The following is an 18,052-nucleotide window of genomic DNA, read 5'->3' on the forward strand; positions in this document are numbered from 1 at the left end:
TTGAAAGTTACATGTAACGTTCACTCTAATCCTCATTTGTTACTCTCTTTGCAGGGCATGTCTAGGTGGTTGTATCTGTTTATAGTCATCCTTTTTGTATTTCTTTGTTTTTATCATTATTACAGCTCATCTGGACTCCCTACATGTCCATAACCCTGCCCCTTTTTTGATCTCTCGAAGTGGTATGTCTCCCCGTTGGATGTGCCGTCTTTGTTGTCTGTCGCCAGTCATAGTTTTTTACTCATTTCCCCTTGCAGGTATGTATTATGGTCGTCATTTTTTGTATGACATGTGTTAGACTCGGGGATCTCTGATTGGCGCAAGGATGTCCTTGTGTCAAGCAGGGACCCTCTCCTCCACGTCAGGGAAAAGGATAACCCCTTTTGGAATGACCCTTGCTCACCCTCTAGGTGCGTGGCGTGAGCAGCCAAGGCGATTCTTCAGGCGTTGTTGGTTAAGCAATTATAATCACACACACAGTAAACACATTAATCCCCCCAGAAACGGACACCAGACTTGGATATGTAGAAAAATACGCTTCTTTATGTAAAAAATAGGTATATATATCTCAGCAGACTTATCACAAGACCAATAACGTTTTCGCTATGCCACCAGGTTGTAAAGCAGGCAAATGTTCTTTGTAGTTTCAAATGGATACTTTGTAGTCTCTTGCAAATGTTACTTGTGGTTCCAGTACTTACAGAGATCGGCTCCTGCGAACGGGGAAATAAGGCGTTGCGGGCCCCGAGCCCGATTCTGGAATTCTTAAGAACGTGTAGTTGCTTTTGGGAGTCGGCACGGGAGGGTGCGACTCAGCAGGGATGGGGCACCTTTGGATCCTCTTGAGCAGGTGCGTGTAGTCAGGCAGGCGCGGCCCACGACCCTCAGCACGGCAGTGCGGGGGTCTCCTCAGCGGGGGCGGCGTGGCCTGATCTCAGTGCGAGATCGCGAAGCGGGGTCACAGGGCACGGTCCGTGCAGCTGGGGACCCGGCGGGGATCACGATCGTCGGACAAGAATTCCGGCGGGAGGGGTGATAGCGCTTCAGCGCGCTTCAATAGCAGGCGGTGGCAGAGGTGCCGGCGGCCTAGCCCGGGGTAGAGAGCGACTCCGGTCGGAGAGAGGCTCTCAAGGGGGCAAAGGCAGGCAGGCTCCCGAGTGTCACAGCCCTAGGAGGGGCGATGAGGGGCGCAGTCTTCCTCAAGCGGGATACACACACGGCTCGAGTTTCAGGACGAGCAAAGGCACAAAGAACCCACTGGTCCTGGGGTTCTGTTCAGGGGGCAAGCTCAGATCAAGCCCTTGGAGAATGTTTAAAGCACAAAGCAGCAAAGTCTTCTCAGTAAGTCTCTTTCTCTCCGTTCTCAGCAAGGCAAGCTGCAGGCCAGCTCCTCCAGCGTCTTCTTCTCCTTCTAGTCGGGCAGAGGGCCTTGTGGTAAAACAGGATTCTGATTTCTTAGGAGCCAGGCTCCTACTTTTATACAGTGATTCTTTTGTTCTTTAGCGCCAGGGGGCCTGGGCCTGGCCCAGCCCAGTTCTGGAGCACTTTGTTATGGTGACTCTGCTCTTTCCTTTCAGCAGCAGGGCAGAGACATCAGCCGCTCCGCAGGGGGCGGCGCCGGCTTTGTGGTGGCAGAGCACAGGTCTATTCAAGAGTCAAGGTGTACTCCTCCCACCCATCCTGGTGTCATCTCTCTACCCACCACCTGGCAGCCAACCTGTCTCTGGGGATTCCCCAACCCTGCTCCTTACTGTTGCTAGGCAGAACACACACACACAGCAGAGGCGGACTGAAATGGCCAGGTCAGTAAATACTAACTTTCTAAGAGTAGCATTTACAAACCCAGGATATTAAAATAAACTTGACTACAAGAAGTATTTTATTATTCTGAGTTCAGGCATACTAAACTTGACATTCTACCATGCTCTCTGAGTCCACTGGGGTCACAGCGTGTAGTGACTCCAGCAGCCCATTCTGGCCTATGGAGAGCATGTAGCCTTCAATAGTGAAAAACGAAAATGGCTGTAATTCACTACTAAGACATGCCACACACATCAGGGCATGTCCTACCTTATGCCTACAATGCACCCTGCCCTTGGGCCTGCCAGAGGGGTGGCTAATATGTAAGTAAGGGAAGGTTGAGGGACTGGCAAGTGGGGGCACTTGCGCAGTCAGCGCGACAGTCCCGGACTGCACGCAGGGTCTGCGGTGGCAGACCCTAGACACATTTTACAAGGCTGCTTTCTGTGGGTGGCGCAACCAGCGCTGCATGCCCACCAGCAGCATTGGCATTCACAAGCCCTGGCACCCCTGGTGCACTTTACTGGGGACTGACAATAAATCCAATAAACCAATCATGAACATCAATTACAGGTACACTTTACCTAGGGAGCACTTGCACTGCGGCACGGATTAGCCGTGGTGCAGTGCCCTGAGCGGACAACACCAGCAAAACATCGAGGCACACCATCAAAAAGTGGAAGGGAAACTCACGCCAAGGTGCCAGGTCTAACACGTGTCCCCTCCAGCTGAAATGTGGGGAGAACTACCCTTGCCCAGGGGGTTCCTCGTCACTAAGGCAGAAATACCTGGACAGACCGTCAGCGTTGGCGTGATCTGTACCAGGACGGTGTTCCACCGTAAAGTCCATACCCTGTAGGGAGATGGACCACCTCAACAGCTTCGGGTTCTCACCCCTCATTTGCATCAACCATCTGAGGGGCCTGTGGTCCGTCTGAACCCGGAAGTGAGACCCAAACAAATAGGGTCTTAGCTTCTTCAGCGCCCAGACCACAGCAAATGCTTCTCGCTCAATTGCACTCCACCTACTTTCCCGTGGAAGTAACCTCCTACTGATGAAGGCTACGGGTTGGTCCCAGCCCTCCTCAGTCATCTGTGAGAGAACAGCCCCTACACCATGCTCTGAAGCGCCTGTCTGTACTAGGAATTCCTTGGAGAAGTAAGGGGCCAAGAGCACGGGCGCCGTGCACATGGCAGTCTTCAGGGTGTCGAAAGCTTTCTGAGAGGTGTCAGTCCAGATCACGTTCCTGGGCTGCTTCTTGGAAGTCAGCTCTGTCAAGGGGGCAACAATCGTTCCATAGCCCTTGACAAACCTCCTGTAGTACCCAGTGAGCCCCAGGAAGGCCCTCACTGTGCTCTGCGTCTTGGAGGGTTCCCAAGCCAGGATGGTCTCAATTTTGGGTTGCAAGGGTGCCACCTTGCCACTCCCCACTTGGTGTCCCAAGTACACCACGGAACCCTGCCCGATCTGGCACTTGCTTGCCTTGATCGTGAGGCCTGCTCGGCGCAGAGCCATCAACACTTCCCAGAGGTGGCGCAGGTGTTCGGGCCAGGTGGCACTGAACACTGCGAATTCATCCAGGTAGGCGGCACTGAACGCATCCAGCCCAACCAGTACCTGGTTGACCAACCTCTGAAAGGTGGCAGGGGCATTCTTCATTCCAAATGGCATGACCCGGAACTGGAAGTGCCCATCTGGTGTAGAGAATGCTGACCTCTCTTTGGCCCCATCGGTCAAGGCGATCTGCCAGTACCCAGACGTTAAATCAAACGTGCTGAGGAATCGGGCAGCTACCAGCCGATCAATGAGCTCATCAGCTCTGGGGATGGGGTGCGCGTCAGTCTTAGTTACTGAATTGAGTCCTCTGTAGTCCACACAGAATCATAGTTCAGGTGTGGCTCCCGGCGCAGCAGCTTTGGGGACCAAGACCACGGGGCTGGACCAAGGACTGCTGGAGGACTCAACCACCCCTAGCGCAAGCATTTTGGAGACCTCCTCCTTGATGCAAGCTCTGACCCTGTCAGTTACCCTGTAAGCCTTGTGCTTCACAGGTAAGCTGTCTCCTGTGTCCACATCATGGACGCACCAATCTGTGACACCAGGAACCAGGGAGAACCTATTGGGAAACTGCCCCAGCAAGTGGCGGCAATCTTCCTGTTGTTCGGGCGTCAGGGTGGGTGAGAGGTTAACTCCATCCACTGACCCATATTTCTCAGAGGCTACTAAGAGGTCAGGAAGAGGCTCGGTCTCCTCTTCCATTCCATCATCAGTGGCCAGCAGCATGCCCACTTCGGTCCTCTCTAAGTGGGGCTTAAGGCAGTTAACATGTAGGACCCTCCAAGGGTTCCTGGGAGACTGCATGTCCACCAAGTAGGTGATAGGACTTTTGCGCTCCACAACCTCAAATGGACCTGTCCACTTATCCTGAAGTGCACAAGGCTCCACTGGGGCCAAGACCCACACCTTTTGTCCAGGTTGAAGCTCTACCAGAGTGGCATTCCGGCCGTACCACTGCTTCATCTCCTCCTGGCTGGCTTCCAGATTTGCCTCAGCAAGTTGCCTGAAACACCTAGTCTGGTTTCGGAAGGCCAGCATGTAACTGTATACATTCTGGGGAGGTTTCCTGGGAGATTGTTCCCAGCCTTCTTTTACCAAACTCAGAGGTCCTCTTACCGGGTGACCATACAGAAGCTCAAAGGGGCTGAACCCTAGAGACTTCTGTGGCACCTCTCGGTAAGAGAAGAGCAGGCATGGCAAGAGGACGTCCCACTTACGCCTCATTGGACCGTCTAGGCCCATGATCATGCCTCTGAGGGTTCGGTTGATTCTCTCAACCAACCCATTTCCTTGGGGGTGGTAAGGAGTGGTGAACTTGTAAGTTACCCCACACTCCTTCCACAGGGATTTCATATATGTGGATATGAAATTGGTCCCCCTGTCGCTCACCACCTCTAGAGGGAATCCCACTCGGGAGAAAATTCCCATCAGTGCTCGTCCCACCACGGGGGCCGTCACTGTCGTCAGAGGGATGGCTTCAGGGTACCGGGTGGCATGGTCCACCAAGACCAGGATGAACCTGTTGCCCAGGGCTGTCTTGGGGTCCAGAGGCGTTACAACAAACAAATGATGGACGGAATGCTGACAATGCATACATTCTCCCCCAGTCAAGAGATCTGGGTTAAATCCATCGTTCTTTTGCCCACTACACCACCCCAGTTTAGACATGGCCATATGCAAATCAGTCTTGACCCTGTGCCTCATGGGAACAGTCCAGCCCGAACTGCCAAGCCATGTCTTCCCTGGACTGGAATCTAGCATCCTAGGACCGGTTTCTGGCTATCAGCCGTCATCAGCCAGGATAGCTTGACTCCAGTGGCGTAGTGAGCACGGGTCCCACGTCTGGGAATACCCATCCCACTTAGGGCGAAAAGCGTTACAACAAACAAATGATGGACGGAATGCTGACAATGCATACATTCTCCCCCAGTCAAGAGATCTGGGTTAAATCCATCGTTCTTTTGCCCACTACACCACCCCAGTTTAGACATGGCCATATGCAAATCAGTCTTGACCCTGTGCCTCATGGGAACAGTCCAGCCCGAACTGCCAAGCCATGTCTTCCCTGGACCGGAATCTAGCATCCTAGGACCGGTTTCTGGCTATCAGCCGTCATCAGCCAGGATAGCTTGACTCCAGTGGCGTAGTGAGCACGGGTCCCACGTCTGGGAATACCCATCCCACTTAGGGCGAAAAGCGTTACAACAAACAAATGATGGACGGAATGCTGACAATGCATACATTCTCCCCCAGTCAAGAGATCTGGGTTAAATCCATCGTTCTTTTGCCCACTACACCACCCCAGTTTAGACATGGCCATATGCAAATCAGTCTTGACCCTGTGCCTCATGGGAACAGTCCAGCCCGAACTGCCAAGCCATGTCTTCCCTGGACCGGAATCTAGCATCCTAGGACCGGTTTCTGGCTATCAGCCGTCATCAGCCAGGATAGCTTGACTCCAGTGGCGTAGTGAGCACGGGTCCCACGTCTGGGAATACCCATCCCACTTAGGGCGAAAAGCATTACAACAAACAAATGATGGACGGAATGCTGACAATGCATACATTCTCCCCCAGTCAAGAGATCTGGGTTAAATCCATCATTCTTTTGCCCACTACACCACCCCAGTTTAGACATGGCCATATGCAAATCAGTCTTGACCCTGTGCCTCATGGGAACAGTCCAGCCCGAACTGCCAAGCCATGTCTTCCCTGGACCGGAATCTAGCATCCTAGGACCGGTTTCTGGCTATCAGCCGTCATCAGCCAGGATAGCTTGACTCCAGTGGCGTAGTGAGCACGGGTCCCACGTCTGGGAATACCCATCCCACTAAGGGCGAAAAGCGTTACAACAAACAAATGATGGACGGAATGCTGACAATGCATACATTCTCCCCCAGTCAAGAGATCTGGGTTAAATCCATCGTTCTTTTGCCCACTACACCACCCCAGTTTAGACATGGCCATATGCAAATCAGTCTTGACCCTGTGCCTCATGGGAACAGTCCAGCCCGAACTGCCAAGCCATGTCTTCCCTGGACCGGAATCTAGCATCCTAGGACCGGATTCTGGCTATCAGCCGTCATCAGCCAGGATAGCTTGACTCCAGTGGCGTAGTGAGCACGGGTCCCACGTCTGGGAATACCCATCCCACTTAGGGCGAAAAGCGTTACAACAAACTAATGATGGACGGAATGCTGACAATGCATACATTCTCCCCCAGTCAAGAGATCTGGGTTAAATCCATCGTTCTTTTGCCCACTACACCACCCCAGTTTAGACATGGCCATATGCAAATCAGTCTTGACCCTGTGCCTCATGGGAACAGTCCAGCCCGAACTGCCAAGCCATGTCTTCCCTGGACCGGAATCTAGCATCCTAGGACCGGTTTCTGGCTATCAGCCGTCATCAGCCAGGATAGCTTGACTCCAGTGGCGTAGTGAGCACGGGTCCCACGTCTGGGAATACCCATCCCACTTAGGGCGAAAAGCGTTACAACAAACAAATGATGGACAGAATGCTGACAATGCATACATTCTCCCCCAGTCAAGAGATCTGGGTTAAATCCATTGTTCTTTTGCCCAGTACACCACCCCAGTTTAGACATGGCCATATGCAAATCAGTCTTGACCCTGTGCCTCATGGGAACAGTCCAGCCTGAACTGCCAAGCCATGTCTTCCCTGGACCGGAATATAGCATCCTAGGACCGGTTTCTGGCTATCAGCCGTCATCAGCCAGGATAGCTTGACTCCAGTGGCGTAGTGAGCACGGGTCCCACGTCTGGGAATACCCATCCCACTTAGGGCGAAAAGCGTTACAACAAACAAATGATGGACGGAATGCTGACAATGCATACATTCTCCCCCAGTCAAGAGATCTGGGTTAAATCCATTGTTCTTTTGCCCACTACACCACCCCAGTTTAGACATGGCCATATGCAAATCAGTCTTGACCCTGTGCCTCATGGGAACAGTCCAGCCCGAACTGCCAAGCCATGTCTTCCCTGGACCGGAATCTAGCATCCTAGGACCGGTTTCTGGCTATCAGCCGTCATCAGCCAGGATAGCTTGACTCCAGTGGCGTAGTGAGCACGGGTCCCACGTCTGGGAATACCCATCCCACTTAGGGCGAAAAGCGTTACAACAAACAAATGATGGACGGAATGCTGACAATGCATACATTCTCCCCCAGTCAAGAGATCTGGGTTAAATCCATCGTTCTTTTGCCCACTACACCACCCCAGTTTAGACATGGCCATATGCAAATCAGTCTTGACCCTGTGCCTCATGGGAACAGTCCAGCCCGAACTGCCAAGCCATGTCTTCCCTGGACCGGAATCTAGCATCCTAGGACCGGTTTCTGGCTATCAGCCGTCATCAGCCAGGATAGCTTGACTCCAGTGGCGTAGTGAGCACGGGTCCCACGTCTGGGAATACCCATCCCACTTAGGGCGAAAAGCGTTACAACAAACAAATGATGGACGGAATGCTGACAATGCATACATTCTCCCCCAGTCAAGAGATCTGGGTTAAATCCATCGTTCTTTTGCCCACTACACCACCCCAGTTTAGACATGGCCATATGCAAATCAGTCTTGACCCTGTGCCTCATGGGAACAGTCCAGCCCGAACTGCCAAGCCATGTCTTCCCTGGACCGGAATCTAGCATCCTAGGACCGGTTTCTGGCTATCAGCCGTCATCAGCCAGGATAGCTTGACTCCAGTGGCGTAGTGAGCACGGGTCCCACGTCTGGGAATACCCATCCCACTTAGGGCGAAAAGCGTTACAACAAACTAATGATGGACGGAATGCTGACAATGCATACATTCTCCCCCAGTCAAGAGATCTGGGTTAAATCCATCGTTCTTTTGCCCACTACACCACCCCAGTTTAGACATGGCCATATGCAAATCAGTCTTGACCCTGTGCCTCATGGGAACAGTCCAGCCCGAACTGCCAAGCCATGTCTTCCCTGGACCGAAACTAGCATCCTAGGACCGGTTTCTGGCTATCAGCCGTCATCAGCCAGGATAGCTTGACTCCAGTGGCGTAGTGAGCACGGGTCCCACGTCTGGGAATACCCATCCCACTTAGGGCGAAAAGCGTTACAACAAACAAATGATGGACGGAATGCTGACAATGCATACATTCTCCCCCAGTCAAGAGATCTGGGTTAAATCCATCGTTCTTTTGCCCACTACACCACCCCAGTTTAGACATGGCCATATGCAAATCAGTCTTGACCCTGTGCCTCATGGGAACAGTCCAGCCCGAACTGCCAAGACATGTCTTCCCTGGACCGGAATCTAGCATCCTAGGACCGGTTTCTGGCTATCAGCCGTCATCAGCCAGGATAGCTTGACTCCAGTGGCGTAGTGAGCACGGGTCCCACGTCTGGGAATACCCATCCCACTTAGGGCGAAAAGCGTTACAACAAACAAATGATGGACGGAATGCTGACAATGCATACATTCTCCCCCAGTCAAGAGATCGGGGTTAAATCCATCGTTCTTTTGCCCACTACACCACCCCAGTTTAGACATGGCCATATGCAAATCAGTCTTGACCCTGTGCCTCATGGGAACAGTCCAGCCCGAACTGCCAAGCCATGTCTTCCCTGGACCGGAATCTAGCATCCTAGGACCGGTTTCTGGCTATCAGCCGTCATCAGCCAGGATAGCTTGACTCCAGTGGCGTAGTGAGCACGGGTCCCACGTCTGGGAATACCCATCCCACTTAGGGCGAAAAGCGTTACAACAAACAAATGATGGACGGAATGCTGACAATGCATACATTCTCCCCCAGTCAAGAGATCTGGGTTAAATCCATCGTTCTTTTGCCCACTACACCACCCCAGTTTAGACATGGCCATATGCAAATCAGTCTTGACCCTGTGCCTCATGGGAACAGTCCAGCCCGAACTGCCAAGCCATGTCTTCCCTGGACCGGAATCTAGCATCCTAGGACCGGTTTCTGGCTATCAGCCGTCATCAGCCAGGATAGCTTGACTCCAGTGGCGTAGTGAGCACGGGTCCCACGTCTGGGAATACCCATCCCACTTAGGGCGAAAAGCGTTACAACAAACTAATGATGGACGGAATGCTGACAATGCATACATTCTCCCCCAGTCAAGAGATCTGGGTTAAATCCATCGTTCTTTTGCCCACTACACCACCCCAGTTTAGACATGGCCATATGCAAATCAGTCTTGACCCTGTGCCTCATGGGAACAGTCCAGCCCGAACTGCCAAGCCATGTCTTCCCTGGACCGGAATCTAGCATCCTAGGACCGGTTTCTGGCTATCAGCCGTCATCAGCCAGGATAGCTTGACTCCAGTGGCGTAGTGAGCACGGGTCCCACGTCTGGGAATACCCATCCCACTTAGGGCGAAAAGCGTTACAACAAACAAATGATGGACGGAATGCTGACAATGCATACATTCTCCCCCAGTCAAGAGATCTGGGTTAAATCCATCGTTCTTTTGCCCACTACACCACCCCAGTTTAGACATGGCCATATGCAAATCAGTCTTGACCCTGTGCCTCATGGGAACAGTCCAGCCCGAACTGCCAAGCCATGTCTTCCCTGGACCGGAATCTAGCATCCTAGGACCGGTTTCTGGCTATCAGCCGTCATCAGCCAGGATAGCTTGACTCCAGTGGCGTAGTGAGCACGGGTCCCACGTCTGGGAATACCCATCCCACTTAGGGCGAAAAGCGTTACAACAAACTAATGATGGACGGAATGCTGACAATGCATACATTCTCCCCCAGTCAAGAGATCTGGGTTAAATCCATCGTTCTTTTGCCCACTACACCACCCCAGTTTAGACATGGCCATATGCAAATCAGTCTTGACCCTGTGCCTCATGGGAACAGTCCAGCCCGAACTGCCAAGCCATGTCTTCCCTGGACCGGAATCTAGCATCCTAGGACCGGTTTCTGGCTATCAGCCGTCATCAGCCAGGATAGCTTGACTCCAGTGGCGTAGTGAGCACGGGTCCCACGTCTGGGAATACCCATCCCACTTAGGGCGAAAAGCGTTACAACAAACAAATGATGGACGGAATGCTGACAATGCATACATTCTCCCCCAGTCAAGAGATCTGGGTTAAATCCATCGTTCTTTTACCCACTACACCACCCCAGTTTAGACATGGCCATATGCAAATCAGTCTTGACCCTGTGCCTCATGGGAACAGTCCAGCCCGAACTGCCAAGCCATGTCTTCCCTGGACCGGAATCTAGCATCCTAGGACCGGTTTCTGGCTATCAGCCGTCATCAGCCAGGATAGCTTGACTCCAGTGGCGTAGTGAGCACGGGTCCCACGTCTGGGAATACCCATCCCACTTAGGGCGAAAAGCGTTACAACAAACAAATGATGGACGGAATGCTGACAATGCATACATTCTCCTCCAGTCAAGAGATCTGGGTTAAATCCATCGTTCTTTTGCCCTCTACACCACCCCAGTTTAGACATGGCCATATGCAAATCAGTCTTGACCCTGTGCCTCATGGGAACAGTCCAGCCCGAACTGCCAAGCCATGTCTTCCCTGGACCGGAATCTAGCATCCTAGGACCGGTTTCTGGCTATCAGCCGTCATCAGCCAGGATAGCTTGACTCCAGTGGCGTAGGGAGCACGGGTCCCACGTCTGGGAATACCCATCCCACTTAGGGCGAAAAGCGTTACAACAAACAAATGATGGACGGAATGCTGACAATGCATACATTCTCCCCCAGTCAAGAGATCTGGGTTAAATCCATCGTTCTTTTGCCCACTACACCACCCCAGTTTAGACATGGCCATATGCAAATCAGTCTTGACCCTGTGCCTCATGGGAACAGTCCAGCCCGAACTGCCAAGCCATGTCTTCCCTGGACCGGAATCTAGCATCCTAGGACCGGTTTCTGGCTATCAGCCGTCATCAGCCAGGATAGCTTGACTCCAGTGGCGTAGTGAGCACGGGTCCCACGTCTGGGAATACCCATCCCACTTAGGGCGAAAAGCGTTACAACAAACAAATGATGGACGGAATGCTGACAATGCATACATTCTCCCCCAGTCAAGAGATCTGGGTTAAATCCATCGTTCTTTTGCCCACTACACCACCCCAGTTTAGACATGGCCATATGCAAATCAGTCTTGACCCTGTGCCTCATGGGAACAGTCCAGCCCGAACTGCCAAGCCATGTCTTCCCTGGACCGGAATCTAGCATCCTAGGACCGGTTTCTGGCTATCAGCCGTCATCAGCCAGGATAGCTTGACTCCAGTGGCGTAGTGAGCACGGGTCCCACGTCTGGGAATACCCATCCCACTTAGGGCGAAAAGCGTTACAACAAACAAATGATGGACGGAATGCTGACAATGCATACATTCTCCCCCAGTCAAGAGATCTGGGTTAAATCCATCGTTCTTTTGCCCACTACACCACCCCAGTTTAGACATGGCCATATGCAAATCAGTCTTGACCCTGTGCCTCATGGGAACAGTCCAGCCCGAACTGCCAAGCCATGTCTTCCCTGGACCGGAATCTAGCATCCTAGGACCGGTTTCTGGCTATCAGCCGTCATCAGCCAGGATAGCTTGACTCCAGTGGCGCAGTGAGCACGGGTCCCACGTCTGGGAATACCCATCCCACTTAGGGCGAAAAGCGTTACAACAAACAAATGATGGACGGAATGCTGACAATGCATACATTCTCCCCCAGTCAAGAGATCTGGGTTAAATCCATCGTTCTTTTGCCCACTACACCACCCCAGTTTAGACATGGCCATATGCAAATCAGTCTTGACCCTGTGCCTCATGGGAACAGTCCAGCCCGAACTGCCAAGCCATGTCTTCCCTGGACCGGAATCTAGCATCCTAGGACCGGTTTCTGGCTATCAGCCGTCATCAGCCAGGATAGCTTGACTCCAGTGGCGTAGTGAGCACGGGTCCCACGTCTGGGAATACCCATCCCACTTAGGGCGAAAAGCGTTACAACAAACAAATGATGGACGGAATGCTGACAATGCATACATTCTCCCCCAGTCAAGAGATCTGGGTTAAATCCATCGTTCTTTTGCCCACTACACCACCCCAGTTTAGACATGGCCATATGCAAATCAGTCTTGACCCTGGGCCCCACAATATCAATACCCACTCGCTGGAATGGCGTACCGACCACGGGAAAGGGTTGCAGAGGAGCCTTGTGCTTCCCCCCGCTCTTACCACTTGCCTGGCAAGTCTGACATGTTCTTCAGTAGGAATCTGAATTCTTGTGCATTTGGGGCCAGTAAAAGTGGGTGACAAGCCTGTCATAGGTCTTGTCCATCCCCAAATGTCCTGCTAAAGGCACATCATGAGCCAGCCCCAGTAGGAAGGTTCTGAACTTCTGGGGTACCACCAGCACACGGGCTGACCCAGGTTCAGCAGCCTTAGGCTCTGAATACAGGAGGTCACTCTCCCAGTACATGTAGTGTGTCTTGACCTGAACACCATTGGCCTGGTCTGCAGCCTGCTGCCGCATACCCACGAGAGAAGGGCATCCTTTCTGCTCCCTGCAGAATTCCTCCCTGGAGGGACCTCCTTCTTGCTGCCAATGGGTCAGCTCAGGCAGGTCTCCCAGTTCGGCAATCTGTTCCCCGGTCGGCTCCAGAGCATCCCCCTCAGGGTCTGCTTCCTCCTGGGCCGTGGGAACTTCGGGGGCCGGTTTCCCGCGCCTCCTGCGCCTTCTCCCTAAGGCTGGTTCCTGGACCTCTCCCTCAGGCTCCAGGACCCTTTCAACACCCCTACTGGCTGCCATTGACCGGGTGGTCACGCACGCCCAGTCGGGTAGACCCACCATCCTCAGATGCGTGGTCTTCTCCACCTTTTCCCAAGGGGTGCTCTCCAGGTCGTTCCCTAGCAGACAGTCTACAGGCATGTCAGTTCTCACAGCGACTTGTAGAGTACCAGAGACCTCCCCCCACTCAAAGGGAACTTGAGCCATTGGACAACGACTCTCTATGTTGTCAGCATTGACAACCCTACAGTAGGCATTGGGTACAATCTGCTCTTGAGACACCAGGTGTTGCCTCACCGAGGTCACGCTGGCTCCTGTATCTCTAAGAGCCTCAACCTTCTTTCCATTGATGGTTACTACTTGCCCATATTTCTTAGTGTTAGAGGGTAAGTAGGTTTCAGGGACCATCTCACTGTCTCCTAGCGAGACTAGGGTCATATGCGTGGGACCCCCACCCCCCTGGACTGCTACCTCCTCCCCAAAATTAACATTAGCTACTTGCCGGGGTGGAGCACCAGTGGGTGCTGTCTTACCAAACAGGCGACACTTAGGATCAGAGGCAATGTGACCCGGGTCACCACACCTGTAACAATTGAAGGGCCCCTTTGGAACAGGCCTACCTGTCGGGCCCCCGTTCTGCTGCGGGGATGGGGGAGGCTGAGAACCCTTCTGCTGGTTCCCTTGGGAATTACTTTGGGGGCCTTTTTGGAACCCCTTCTGTTTACCCTTGTCCCCCCCACTCTTCTGCTGGGGACCCTGCCCACCTTTGGCGGAGTCTCCCACTTGACCCTTGTGGACCCTGGTGCTGAGCCAGCGGTCCGCCTCCTCAGCAAGCTTCCTCGGGTTGGACAGCTTGCTATCAATCAGGTGCTGGCGTAGCTCAGGAAAACATTGACTGGACAAGTGCTCCCATGCAATTAAATCAAGCAGCCCTTGATAATCATTCACCTTGCTACCCTTCACCCAACCATCCAGTGCTCTGCAGAAAAAAGTTACATACTCCACATACGTACTCTCAGGGATCTTCTTAGTCTCCCTGAACCTCTGTCTATATAGCTCAGGAGTTAACCCATACCTGGTCATTAAAGCTTCCTTCATATGGGGGTATGAGGTCTGGACTTCTAGGGGCAAATCTAACAGTGTGTCACGCCCTTCAGGAAGGAACCTTCCCCACAACCCCGCTCCCCAGTCTTTCTCAGGGGCCCGGTGTGAAGACATGACCACCTCATAGGCTCTAAACCACTGCCCTATGTCATCCTTTCTAAAATACTCCTTTACTACATCTTTGGGGATGCATACACCTTGGACTCTACCTGCACCGGTGGAGTGCTGCCACCAGAAGGAGCGGTGTCAAAACTTTTCGCCTTCAGCTCCAACTCCTTCAATCTTATATCATGATCCATTTGGCGTTGTTGTGCCTCCAAGGCCAACTTCTGCTTTTCCATTTCCATTTGTCCTGCCAACTTTGCCATCTCCATTGCATGCGCCCTGTCTGCTGCCCTGTCTGCCACCTCCTCTGGTGACAGGACTCTGCTGGGCTGCCCAAGGTTGTCGGGTGGAACGATGTCCCCCGCATTCTGTGGGTCTCTTGACTCCTTCCAGGCTCTCAACGCCTTGGTGTACTGGACCTTCCTCTTGAATCCAGCATGGGGAACTCAGAGTTTTACACTGTAGCCTTTCAATTGCTCCACGGTGTATCCCTCCAATTCCTCCCAATCCACCTCATCTATTCCAGAAATCACAGAGAGTGCTCTTCCAGCAGGGAGTGAGCCAGGCATGGCTGAAGCAATGGTCGATGTCTCAACAGTTCAAAAAAATGAAAACCTGCGGCTGCGTTACTTGGTCTGCTCTCACTATCTGGTGATTAATAATTCACTGTATGCAAACTACAAATGCAAATCCGAAATCCCAGCCGCTGCCACCAATGTTAGACTCGGGGATCTCTGATTGGCGCAAGGATGTCCTTGTGTCAAGCAGGGACCCTCTCCTCCACGTCAGGGCAAAGGATAACCCCTTTTGGAATGACCCTTGCTCACCCTCTAGGTGCGTGGCGTGAGCAGCCAAGGCGATTCTTCAGGCGTTGTTGGTTAAGCAATTATAATCACACACACAGTAAACACATTAATCCCCCCAGAAACGGACACCAGACTTGGATATGTAGAAAAATACGCTTCTTTATGTAAAAAATAGGTATATATATCTCAGCAGACTTATCACAAGACCAATAACATTTTCGCTATGCCACCAGGTTGTAAAGCAGGCAAATGTTCTTTGTAGTTTCAAATGGATACTTTGTAGTCTCTTGCAAATGTTACTTGTGGTTCCAGTACTTACAGAGATCGGCTCCTGCGAACGGGGAAATAAGGCGTTGCGGGCCCCGAGCCCGATACTGGAATTCTCAAGAACGTGTAGTTGCTTTTGGGAGTCGGCACGGGAGGGTGCGACTCAGCAGGGATGGGGCACCTTTGGATCCTCTTGAGCAGGTGCGTGTAGTCAGGCAGGCGCGGCCCACGACCCTCAGCACGGCAGTGCGGGGGTCTCCTCAGCGGGGGCGGCGCGGCCTGATCTCAGTGCGAGATCGCGAAGCGGGGTCACAGGGCACGGTCCGTGCAGCTGGGGACCCAGCGGGGATCACGATCGTCGGACAAGAATTCCGGCGGGAGGGGTGATAGCGCTTCAGCGCGCTCCAATAGCAGGCGGTGGCAGAGGTGCCGGCGGCCTAGCCCGGGGTAGAGAGCGACTCCGGTCGGAGCAAGGCTCTCAAGGGGGCAAAGGCAGGCAGGCTCCCGAGTGTCACAGCCCTAGGAGGGGCGATGAGGGGCGCAGTCTTCATCAAGCGGGATACACACACGGCTCGAGTTTCAGGACGAGCAAAGGCACAAAGAACCCACTGGTCCTGGGGTTCTGTTCAGGGGGCAAGCTCAGATCAAGCCCTTGGAGAATGTTTAAAGCACAAAGCAGCAAAGTCTTCTCAGTAAGTCTCTTCCTCTCCGTTCTCAGCAAGGCAAGCAGCAGGCCAGCTCCTCCAGCGTCTTCTTCTCCTTCTAGTCGGGCAGAGGTTCTTTGTGGTAAAACAGGATTCTGATTTCTTAGGAGCCAGGCTCCTACTTTTATACAGTGATTCTTTTGTTCTTTAGCGCCAGGGGGCTTGGGCCTGGCCCAGTCCAGTTCTGGAGCACTTTGTTATTTTGACTCTGCTCTTTCCTTTCAGCAGCAGGGCAGAGACATCAGCCGCTCCGCAGGGGGCGGCGCCGGCTTTGTTGTGGCAGAGCACAGGTCTATTCAAGAGTCAAGGTGTACTCCTCCCACCCATCCTGGTGTCATCTCTCTACCCACCACCTGGCAGCCAACCTGTCTCTGGGGATTCCCCAACCCTGCTCCTTACTGTTGCTAGGCAGAACACACACACACAGCAGAGGCGGACTGAAATGGCCAGGTCAGTAAATACTAACTTTCTAAGAGTAGCATTTACAAACCCAGGATATTAAAATAAACTTGACTACAAGAAGTATTTTATTATTCTGAGTTCAGGCATACTAAACTTGACATTCTACCATGCTCTCTGAGTCCACTGGGGTCACAGCGTGTAGTGACTCCAGCAGCCCATTCTGGCCTATGGAGAGCAGGTAGCCTTCAATAGTGAAAAACGAAAATGGCTGTAATTCACTACTAAGACATGCCACACACATAAGGGCATTTCCTACCTTATGCCTACAATGCACCCTGCCCTTGGGCCTACCAGAGGGGTGGCTAATATGTAAGTAAGGGAAGGTTGAGGGACTGGCAAGTGGGGGCACTTGCGCAGTCAGCGCGACAGTCCCGGACTGCACGCAGGGTCTGCGGTGGCAGACCCTAGACACATTTTACAAGGCTGCTTTCTGTGGGTGGCGCAACCAGCGCTGCAAGCCCACCAGCAGCATTGGCATTCACAAGCCCTGGCACCCCTGGTGCACTTTACTGGGGACTGACAGTAAATCCAATAAACCAATCATGAACATCAGTTACAGGTACACTTTATCTAGGGAGCACTTGCACTGCGGCACGGATTAGCCGTGGCGCAGTGCCCTGAGCGGACAACACCAGCAAAACATCGAGGCACACCATCAAAAAGTGGAAGGGAAACTCACGCCAAGGTGCCAGGTCTAACAACATGTATTGTCTTTTCTTACTATCTCACTTGCTTCTTTTCTTCTTCATCTTTTTCATTCTATATACTCTTCTTTTCAATATTCTTTTTCTCTCACTATATCCATGTTGATTGTGCGGTTTTATACCTAATTCGCTCTCTTTACATTCAGAGTTGTTTCTTGTAATGTGAAAGGTTTTATTAATCCTATAAAGAGGCAGAGAATTCTATCCCATTTAGCCTCATTTATTCCTGACTTAGTTTCATTACAAGAGCCTCACTTAACAGTGACAGAGGCTTTGAAACTCAAACGGCATCGGTTGGGTCTAGTCTTAGTGTCTCCTATGACTACTAAGAACAAGCATTGGTATAGCCAATAGGTCTTGCTTTTGGGACCTTATAAGTATTTAGTTATGCAGCACAATATCCTTGGTGCAACAACATCAACTGTTGCGTGGCTAAACACTTATAAGGTCCCAAAGGCGAGACCTATTGGCTATGTCAATGCTTGTTTTCTCTCTCCTCATCTGCCTTCTCATGCTCTCTTCACTTGCTGCCCTCATTTCCAACATTGAGAAATCAAATAAAAAAAGTGAAATTGCTTGCATAGCATTCATTATGGAAAAGCACACTTTAAAAGCAATGTGTTAAAAGTAAAACAGATACTTCTGGATAAGAAAAAGCGTTCCCAATGTCCCTAAAATGTAACTTTCCAAATGAAGCATTTCAGATCAAACCTCATTTGTTTGTAACGTCGTCCTGAACATCTCACCTGTATCTATGAAGAAAAGCGTACTGAT

The sequence above is a fragment of the Triturus cristatus genome, chromosome 3_1, assembly GCF_964204655.1.
Source record: "Triturus cristatus chromosome 3_1, aTriCri1.1, whole genome shotgun sequence".
NCBI lineage: Eukaryota > Metazoa > Chordata > Amphibia > Caudata > Salamandridae > Triturus > Triturus cristatus.